At 29.9% G+C, this 9323-nt stretch overlaps 1 protein-coding gene across 1 annotated transcript in view; it reads left to right on the top strand.

The window, feature by feature from the left end:
- LOC132708255 (uncharacterized) overlaps window positions 1–9323 on the top strand; it is a 377569-nt gene that overhangs the window by 295336 nt on the left and 72910 nt on the right. The gene's annotated exons all lie outside the window — the stretch shown is intronic.

Raw genomic sequence — 9323 nt, 5'->3', positions numbered from 1 at the left:
GAAAAGATAAAGTTTTCGGGGTCTAGATGATCACCAGGCGCCCGAGCACGAGCACTAGTCATTATGGATGTGTCGGCGCCCTTAGCTTTAAGTGATCGAGACATATTGGTGGTTGGGATATTTATTGTTGACTCGTATTAGTTATAGATCTAGCCTATACAGTTATAATTCTGTCATTCGTAATCTTGGGGACGTTTGTTTTAAGCACTGTGTTGAGTGCATTTTTTTATTATGTCCTTGAATTCCAACCCTATACTGCCTCGCTATTTTTCTATTTTTGTTATTTTTATTACATACATATTTTGTTTAGAATAACTTATTTGCGTAGCATACTTCTCTTTACAAATATGGAGTTAAAGTTTTTTTGTAATTTCTACAGAAACAAGTATTATGTAAAATAATAATAAAAGTAAAAAAATAATAATAGTAAATATAATAAAGTACAACATTGACAAGTTGGAATAAAAGTACTGCAGTTTCTCAGTATTCACTAATATTGTGCTTTAACTGACTGATAATTGCAGAATTCAGGAATAATTACGGTATTACTACTCTAGTACAATTTAGTTATTTATAAATTTATTTTTGTAACCATAAAGAGCGAACATACACTGTCGATTGGAAGAGAACAATTTTTTTTGTCTGAACTCTGCAGTTCATACTTCTGAAAATGGCAACAATTATTTAAAACTGCAAATTGAACATTTGAAAAAACCTTTTATATCGACACTCTTCCGCTAGTAATGTTTGGCGAAAAAACGGCTTGCAACAATAAGCAGTAGTTGTATACTTCAAATATTGACTATGCCACCTATTTGTATGATGTAGGTAAACAATCTCGTTGAACTTTTTTAAAAATAAACATTTTGATTGCGGATTTTGAAAGCCAATTGCCAAAGCCAAATTACTAAATTACAATTGGAGCATGTAAACGTAATTTGGGTTTAACAATATAATTTAGCCTCTGTTGTTGGTCATTAGTTTTGTACAAAAAGTACAAATATTTAACCGACAGATAAAAAAAAATGTATTTATTGCGAGAAAAGTTTCGACGCTTGTTATGAGAGATTGAAATATATCTTACGCCTTTAATGAGATCGTTTTTTAATTTTTAAAACTCTAGCATAAAAACGTCTCTGTGGGTGGCTTTCCGACAAACGCGTGTGCTGGAATATATTAGACACGTTGATATCCATTACCGGGATACTTCACATGATATGGCAGCGCCTGCACTATTGAAAGCGGCGACTTTAAAGGTTGAGTCGGTCACGGCCAGAATTGCTCTCGAATCGGTGGACGTTTATTTGTTCAGCTTTTAACCCGAAGCTTAAAGCTGAAACAGGAACCTACATTAAAATTTTGGTGCTATTTGTTTTCAAGTGTAAACATTTTTTTCGTTTTTTTTTGCCATTACTGGCTATTTTATTATCAAAATGCCTTCACTGCCTTGAATACTCAGATAACAATATAAAAATAGCAAAAGTAACAACAGCAATAAAATAACACAGCACTAACACACATTTTATGTGTAATCTATTGGTAAATTTAATAAACTAGGTACAATGAGCCTTTTTTTAGTAGTTCCAATTCACCTCCTAATCTTCGTCCTAAGTTCTGGATAAACTCTATTTGAAATATTATGAAACGAACATTGTGCTCTAAATGATGATTTATTGTATAAAATTTTAAAAATTTCCTTTTACAAATATATTTCAAAAAATGATCCCTATCCGTGTCAAACTTCCACGAAAAAAAATGTTGTTCAAAAAGAAATTTCTCTGATTATTTGGCATTTGTATTACTTTATTATTTTGGTGTACATTGCTTTTTGTAGATCATATGCTTAATGTACCTATTAGATATCGAAGAATCTTCAGATTTTTTTGTGTTAGTGTGGCACCATTAAATAAACCCCATCACATAAATATTTTCAAGCGACGGCAAACCAGACTTGACAGCCATTTCGAAATATTCCAAAAATGTTTGTTATGTTTCTAGCTCAAAACTATTGTGAGAAAAAAAGTCGAGGGATCGAATTTACTTTAGATGAAATATATTAAGCATAATTCTACTGAACAAAAAGGGACCCTCATGCGCGATTTTGTTCAAATGTCTAAACGATTTTGGATAGAATCTTCAATATCAATTTTCAATAGATGTAATTCTTCAATAATCAATCAATATCTATGATGTCTTTTATTATAAAAAAGGCGATCTAAATAGTTACAAATGTAAGGTGACTTTATCTGCACGAACCAAAATCTTAAACATAAAAATTGTTCCAACACGACAGGGCCCCCGAACCGGCAATTTTCTGTTGCCCAACCATTTTTTGACACGTTACAGGCATGTAAAAATTGACAAATAAATTAATTGATGGAAACGGTTCTCGTGGCCTTTTGGAACAAAGCTACAACAACATTTTAGAATGTCGAAGGAGATTTCAAATTTTATATAATCGTATACTAAAACAGAGAAAATTTTCCTCAAAATTAATGTTTTTTTTTTGCCTGTGTTCGCATTGGGATTTATGATAACAGTGAATGTATTCTTACGCATTTTGATATTGGCAGGAAAAGAAGGGTTATATGGCATTTTAAACCTACACCCGCAATGCAGTAGATAATACATCAAAGAAAAGTAAACAACGAATGCCCAGCTTTTAGCTCTTTAAAAGTTTGACTTTGAATATAATTTAAAATGTAGATGTCATCTTGTATAGTCTCTCCTCGGGCAAAGTGCAATTGCAGCAGAAATTTCCATACTGAGCTTTTCTTATATCCGCCATAAATCGCAGAAAACCGATCCTGGGGCAAGGCAGAAAGCAGTCAGCTTCTCCTAGAGTGCTTCTCAAACATTTCAATGCGGTGTCGGCACCATTTTTGCCAGAATTTTAAGGATAAATTATAGAATTCTGGAAATGACGATACCTTCAACAAAATCACGCTTTTAGTTTTTATTTCTGACTTCTATTTAATGCAATATTAAAATATCAAATCTCCTTTAAAATTTTCGGAATTAACACTTTTCGCTAACATTTTCAGGTAGGCTTTGAGTTGGCTACTTATAATCCATTATAATCTTTGGGACGTAAATTATGGGTTTGCTGGATGTATCCTTGAAATAGAGCAAAATCCACGTTTAACCGTGAAATGTTTTTTAAATAGAAGGGGAACAAGTCGAGCCTCGGATTTCTACTGAAATTACTATTAGTAGAAAATATATAGATTTGCTTGCTAATTTTAAATTAGGTTTTTAGTTTGATTTAGCAAAATTTAAATATAATTACCATATTAAGGGATTGATGCAATAGGGTTAACAGCAACACATTTTTTGTTAGGTCAATGAGAAGTATTGCGCTGGATTCGATGCCAATGGTGGCTTTTCTGTTTGTTAATTTTCTTAGTATTAGAGATTTCCAAATAATTTTTTGCCCTGAACCGCTTAAGATCGAGATTAAAAATAAAGCAATAGTAACTATATAAATGCGAAATAGTAGTGAATAATAGATAATAATATTTATTATGTAACCAGTTTGATAAGACACAGTAACTGAAAGTAGTGTGAACTTCAAAAATGAGAACCATCCACATAAAACCATTTTTTATTTATTTATGGCTTGGTTATATAACAAAATTAATCTAAAATTTAATATGTTTTTCATTGCTAATGTAAGAAAATGTCTTTCGGGGAATAACGTTTTATAATATGCAACAATATGTCGGATTTGATTTTATTAACTAAGAATTTTAGCTTACGATAACGTTGAACTGAGGAGGCTTTTACTTGATGAAAATCCATTTATCAAAATAAATAAGAAATAAAAGTTCGGATTTTCACGAAATTATGTATTTTATAAATTATATAAAATACATAATTTCGTGAAAATCTGAACTTTTGGTTCTTATTTATTTTTTACGGTAACGTATATGTATTTTTTGTTATATGTGCGTATGTTTGTACAAATGAATAAATCACCTCGAATACTTATTTATATTTAAATGGTGGTTATACATTTATGTAATTTTTGTAGTGCTTTTTACTGAAGTGTGAAAACAATTATTTCTAGTGTAATATAAACAAATTTCAATTTGAATTGCGCCCCTTGCAAACAAGAAATGACCATAAAGAAATATATATATGTTGCGTTCTAATCGAATATACCTGTCCATTTAATTTGTGGTCAGCAATTTGGTAATCTACTAAATTTTTGAAAGCGTAGTAAAATAAACATTGTAGCAAATTTAACTGATAAGTAAATTAAAATAAATGCAAGTATTATTGCAAAGCGGGAAGAGTAGGTGCCAACTTCAGCATCTCATACGGATACAGGTAGGAAGGTTTTATTAGATTTCTTTCGGAAACATAACGGAGAGGATGCAAAGAACGGTACGCCCGCCCTAATGCTGTTACTTCTGTACGGGAGCCCGTCCTTTTACTTTGATATAGGGCACAGTTTCGTAACTGAACCTGACTCGCTTTAGAATACGAATTTCCCACTTGATTTATTCTTAAAATTTTGTTTTAAACTTTTATTTGCCCATATAAGTAGCCTACGTTTGATCTTATAATTACGCAAAAGTAAAAGTATATCTAAAAAATTATGGATACATCAGTTTACAGCCGTAACTTGTTTAGCGAAACACACTCCCAGAACGTAGTATAAGTTGTGGTGTAGTTGTGGCTGTAAACTTTAGTATTGTATCATTTTTCCAGCACAGATATATATATATATATATATATATATATATATATATATATATATATATATATATATATATATATATATATATATATATATATATATATATATATATATATATATGATGACACTATATTCCGGGATATCATCCGTTCGCTCGTTGAACTCCGACTGGAATCCTGCATCCGACTGGAATCCTGCAAATCTTGCATCCGACTGGAATCCTGCAGACGTTTCGCCAAAATCTCACTTGGCATCTTCAATGCTCGCCCTCCGAAAACACTTCGAACACTCGAAGTGTTTTCGGAGGGCGAGCATTGAAGATGCCAAGTGAGATTTTGGCGAAACGTCTGCAGGATTCCAGTCGGATGCAAGATTTGCAGGATTCCAGTCGGATGCAGGATTCCAGTCGGAGTTCAACGAGCGAACGGATGATATCCCGGAATATAGTGTCATCACATTTTTCCATCCGTGAATCAATACGTGAGAATATATATATATATATATATATATATATATATATATATATATAAATATATATATATAAATATATATATATATATATATATATATATATATATATATATATATATATATATATATATATATATATATATATATATATATATATATATATATATATATATATATATATATATATATATATATATATATATATATATATATATATATATATATATATATATATATATATATATATATATATATATATATATATATATATATATATATATATATATATATATATATATATATATATATAATATATATATATATATATATATATATATATATATATATATATATATATATATATATATATATATATATATATATATATATTTTCACGTATTGATACACGGATGCAAAAATGTAATGACACTATATTCCGGGATATCATCAGTTCGCTTGTTGAACTCCGACTGGAATTCTGCAGACGTTTCGCCAAAATCTTACTTGGCATCTTCAATGCTCGCGCTCCGAAAACACTTCGAACACTCAGAGCGCGAGCATTGAAGATGCCAAGTGAGATTTTGGCGAAACGTCTGCAGGATTCCAGTCGGATGCAGGATTTGCAGGATTCCAGTCGGAGTTCAATGAGCGAGTGAATCAATACGTGAGAATATATATATATATATATATATATATATATATATATATATATATATATATATATATATATATATATATATATATATATATATATATATATATATATATAAGAACAAGTTGGTATACTACGAAAACAAAATCATCATGTTATCTAAATCTAATCTAATCCGTCATAATAGGTCTCGCAGACAGAGCAATAATTTTATCCGATCCAGAATATAGACCAGACGCAATTGAAAAAGCAAAACACGCACTTGTAGAAAATACTTATCCCATAAACTTAATTAATAATATCTTTAATAAACGTACCAACAAATTTTATAATAACGTAAACAAAAACATCGAAATCCTCAGAAAAACTATAATAAATTTTCAAGTAACACAAAATTCAAATATCTTTTCACTAAACTTAAAGCCGTATAGGACGAACAAGCCAATACTTAAAAAATAGAATCAACGGACATAAGTATGACAAAAAAATAAAACAGCTCTTCATAACCATTGCGAAAACACCAAACACACATTTAATTTTCAAAAAGTTAAAGTCCTACTAACAGAACCTAACACCAAAAAAAGAGAACTTATGAAGGTATGGAAATCCAAAAAAACAAAAAATCAATTAATTACAAAACCGATTCTAAAAACCTTAACAAAATATATCATTCAATTTTAAACTAACAAAATTAAATTATCTAATATATTTACTAATAAAAAACATCCGTACCTACTTTGCATGCCATTTCAATCCGTATAAAATATTCGCTGACAAATTATGTTTATTTTTAATATATTAACACAACGTCAAATGTCATCAATTGTTATATATGTCACATATACAAGATAAGAATATTTTGAAAAAGATCGAAATTACGATGATCACGTATGATCTTAATAATCATATAAGCATCTTGCGTTCCTCTCAAAACTAAAGAGAAAAGGTATATTACTATATATATTTCCGCAGAAGATAACAGAGACTGCAAAATTGCCTTAAAATATCGTTTAATATTTTTCTTGCAGCGTTATCAGCAAGTAATATCACTGACAAACAGAAATATCATATCTTCGATGCTACCGCGCCTACAGAAAACAATAAGATTGTAGTTGCGAAACTCGTCGTAACAACAGTGCCATAGTCAGCATATTTATTTTTTTTCCAGTAAACGAACAGAGGTGTTGATTAAACAATAACAAACGATTTTTAACTAGTACAGTTCTGCGGAGCGCCCGAGGATCGTAAAACACTCATAATTAAGTTAGGCAAATTTTTCAAAATGCGAGGCGATATTGATGTAATCCAATAAACTTTTTGTGCCCCGAAGTTTCGACGTTAAAAAAGTGAATATCCGGTTCACAAAAATAAACTTTGTTTTTGCTTCGCGTAGAACATCTAAATAAAAATAGTTTTTATTGATTCTTGTTAATTGCAAAAGAAAAGGAAACTATTTTCTTATATAAGGCCAAATTCTTTGCAGGAGGATAATTAAATTATAAACATTTGCTGCTGCGAGAAATAGCTTAATGAGAACAAAGTTCACATTTTGAAAAAAAAATATCTCTCACGTCCTTAATCTTAGGCTAAATTAACTATAAATATATTAATTTTATTTTATTTATTTTGCAGTAAACTAAAAATTATTAGATAATAATAAAATGATACTGACGTAATTGGTAAGCTTTATTATTTAATTTATTTTCAATTATTAGTCCAACAAAAAAATGTCCAACTCAGTTATATAAAATAAATATTTTTGCCTTTACAAACATATAAAAATTAAAAATTTCCAGTGCAGGAAGTGCATCATTTTCACTTTACGGACTTTAGAATAACCGAAATAAATTTCAGTAAACCTGAACCTAACCGTAACAATTTTTTTAAATTTTATAAAGATTTATAAAGAGAAGCTAATTTCAATTTTATAAATTTGGAAGATTTAGGCTGTTGTTAATTCCAGAAAATGTAAGTGATACATAACGACTTCGAAACATTCCAGTCCTTATTTATGTAAGTGATTTCGGCTAAACGAACGTTGCGGCAAAAAAATGCGTGAAAGAAACTGTAACTTATCTCATAATCTATAAGGGATACAACCAAAAGTTAATTGGGGTATTGCAAACCTTAAATTTATTTTAATTTTGTATTTACAGGGTGTTTCATTCAATTCTATACAAAATTCTAGACATATTATCTGTATAGAGTCCTAGACATAAGTCTAACCTTTTTTGACATTCTTAAATTTTTATGCCAAAAATGACGTTTGCAAGACAAATATCTAGCAATTTTTTTATTCGGAAGCATTTATTGTTTCACTTGAGTACGTTTTGTTGTCGACGAAGGACTGGAATAACGGATTTCATAAGAAATTTCGATACGTTAATCCAGGGTACGCGAAAAATAAGATTAAAAATTAAATTAAAAAAACTGATTTTTTAAATGGAAACTAGCCATTTTTATAATCTTGTCATATTTAGCATTAAAATTTAAGGCAATTTTATATAAGGTTCTATACGCCCAATATTTTTACTTTTTGAAATATTTCCTTTTAAACATCATTCTATCACAAGTAATATGCAGTTGCCATATAAGTTCAGTTAGTGTAAGGTGGCTATGACGGCGTATGAACAAAACAAGTGGTAAAGTGCTACCACTATGATTTACCATTTCGTAGTTGACCGTAATCTTGCCAATGCGCTTATTAAGATTCAAAGATTATATATGCATTATTAATACAAAATAAGACCAACGATAAGCAATAGCTTTGGTGTATTTTTTTGTTAATGAACTACCAATAAAAAGTTTATAGCTTACAAAACATAATAATTATTGTAAAATTGTAATTGAGCAATACAAGCAGTTTATAATAAACTTAATCTTTAAGTGGGCCCCATAGACAAAAATCTAGGGGAGTTAAGTCGTTGCTCTTTGGAGACCAGGCGTAACTGCTATTCTCCTCAATCTATTCTGCATTTGTACATTTAAATAGGTGCTAATTTCTTGACTTCTGTGATAAGGAGCGTCACCATGCTCCAAATTAAATTTCGTCGTTCCCTTGTAGGCACTTGATTTTCAACAAAGGATGGATAATATTAAAAAAGCACTAAGTAGCCTTGGGAATTTACATTCTGATAAAAAAATACTGAACCTATTATGCGGAACCTCCAAATTACGCACCATACTCTGACAGATGTTCCACCTAAACTTGTAACTCCTATATGTTTTTTATTATTCTTGTTTTTCCGGTAATGGATATTTTTCCCATTAAAAAATTTAGTCCAAGTTGTAAATTTTCTTTTATATAATCCCTAAGAGCCTAACAAATCAATCTTTTCCTCCATGGTAAACATAATACGCAAGCAGCATTGTAGCACTTGTTCTGTTTAAACACCGTCATAGCCACCATACACTACCTGAACTTACATGGCAACAGCATATTATTTGTGACAAATGTTTCGAAGGAAATATTTCAAAAAGTAAAAATATTAGGCA

Source organism: Cylas formicarius, unplaced genomic scaffold (assembly GCF_029955315.1).
Source record: "Cylas formicarius isolate icCylForm1 unplaced genomic scaffold, icCylForm1.1 PGA_scaffold_10__41_contigs__length_53128322, whole genome shotgun sequence".
Lineage (NCBI taxonomy): Eukaryota > Metazoa > Arthropoda > Insecta > Coleoptera > Brentidae > Cylas > Cylas formicarius.
This window is presented reverse-complemented; position numbering and strand designations above follow the sequence as displayed.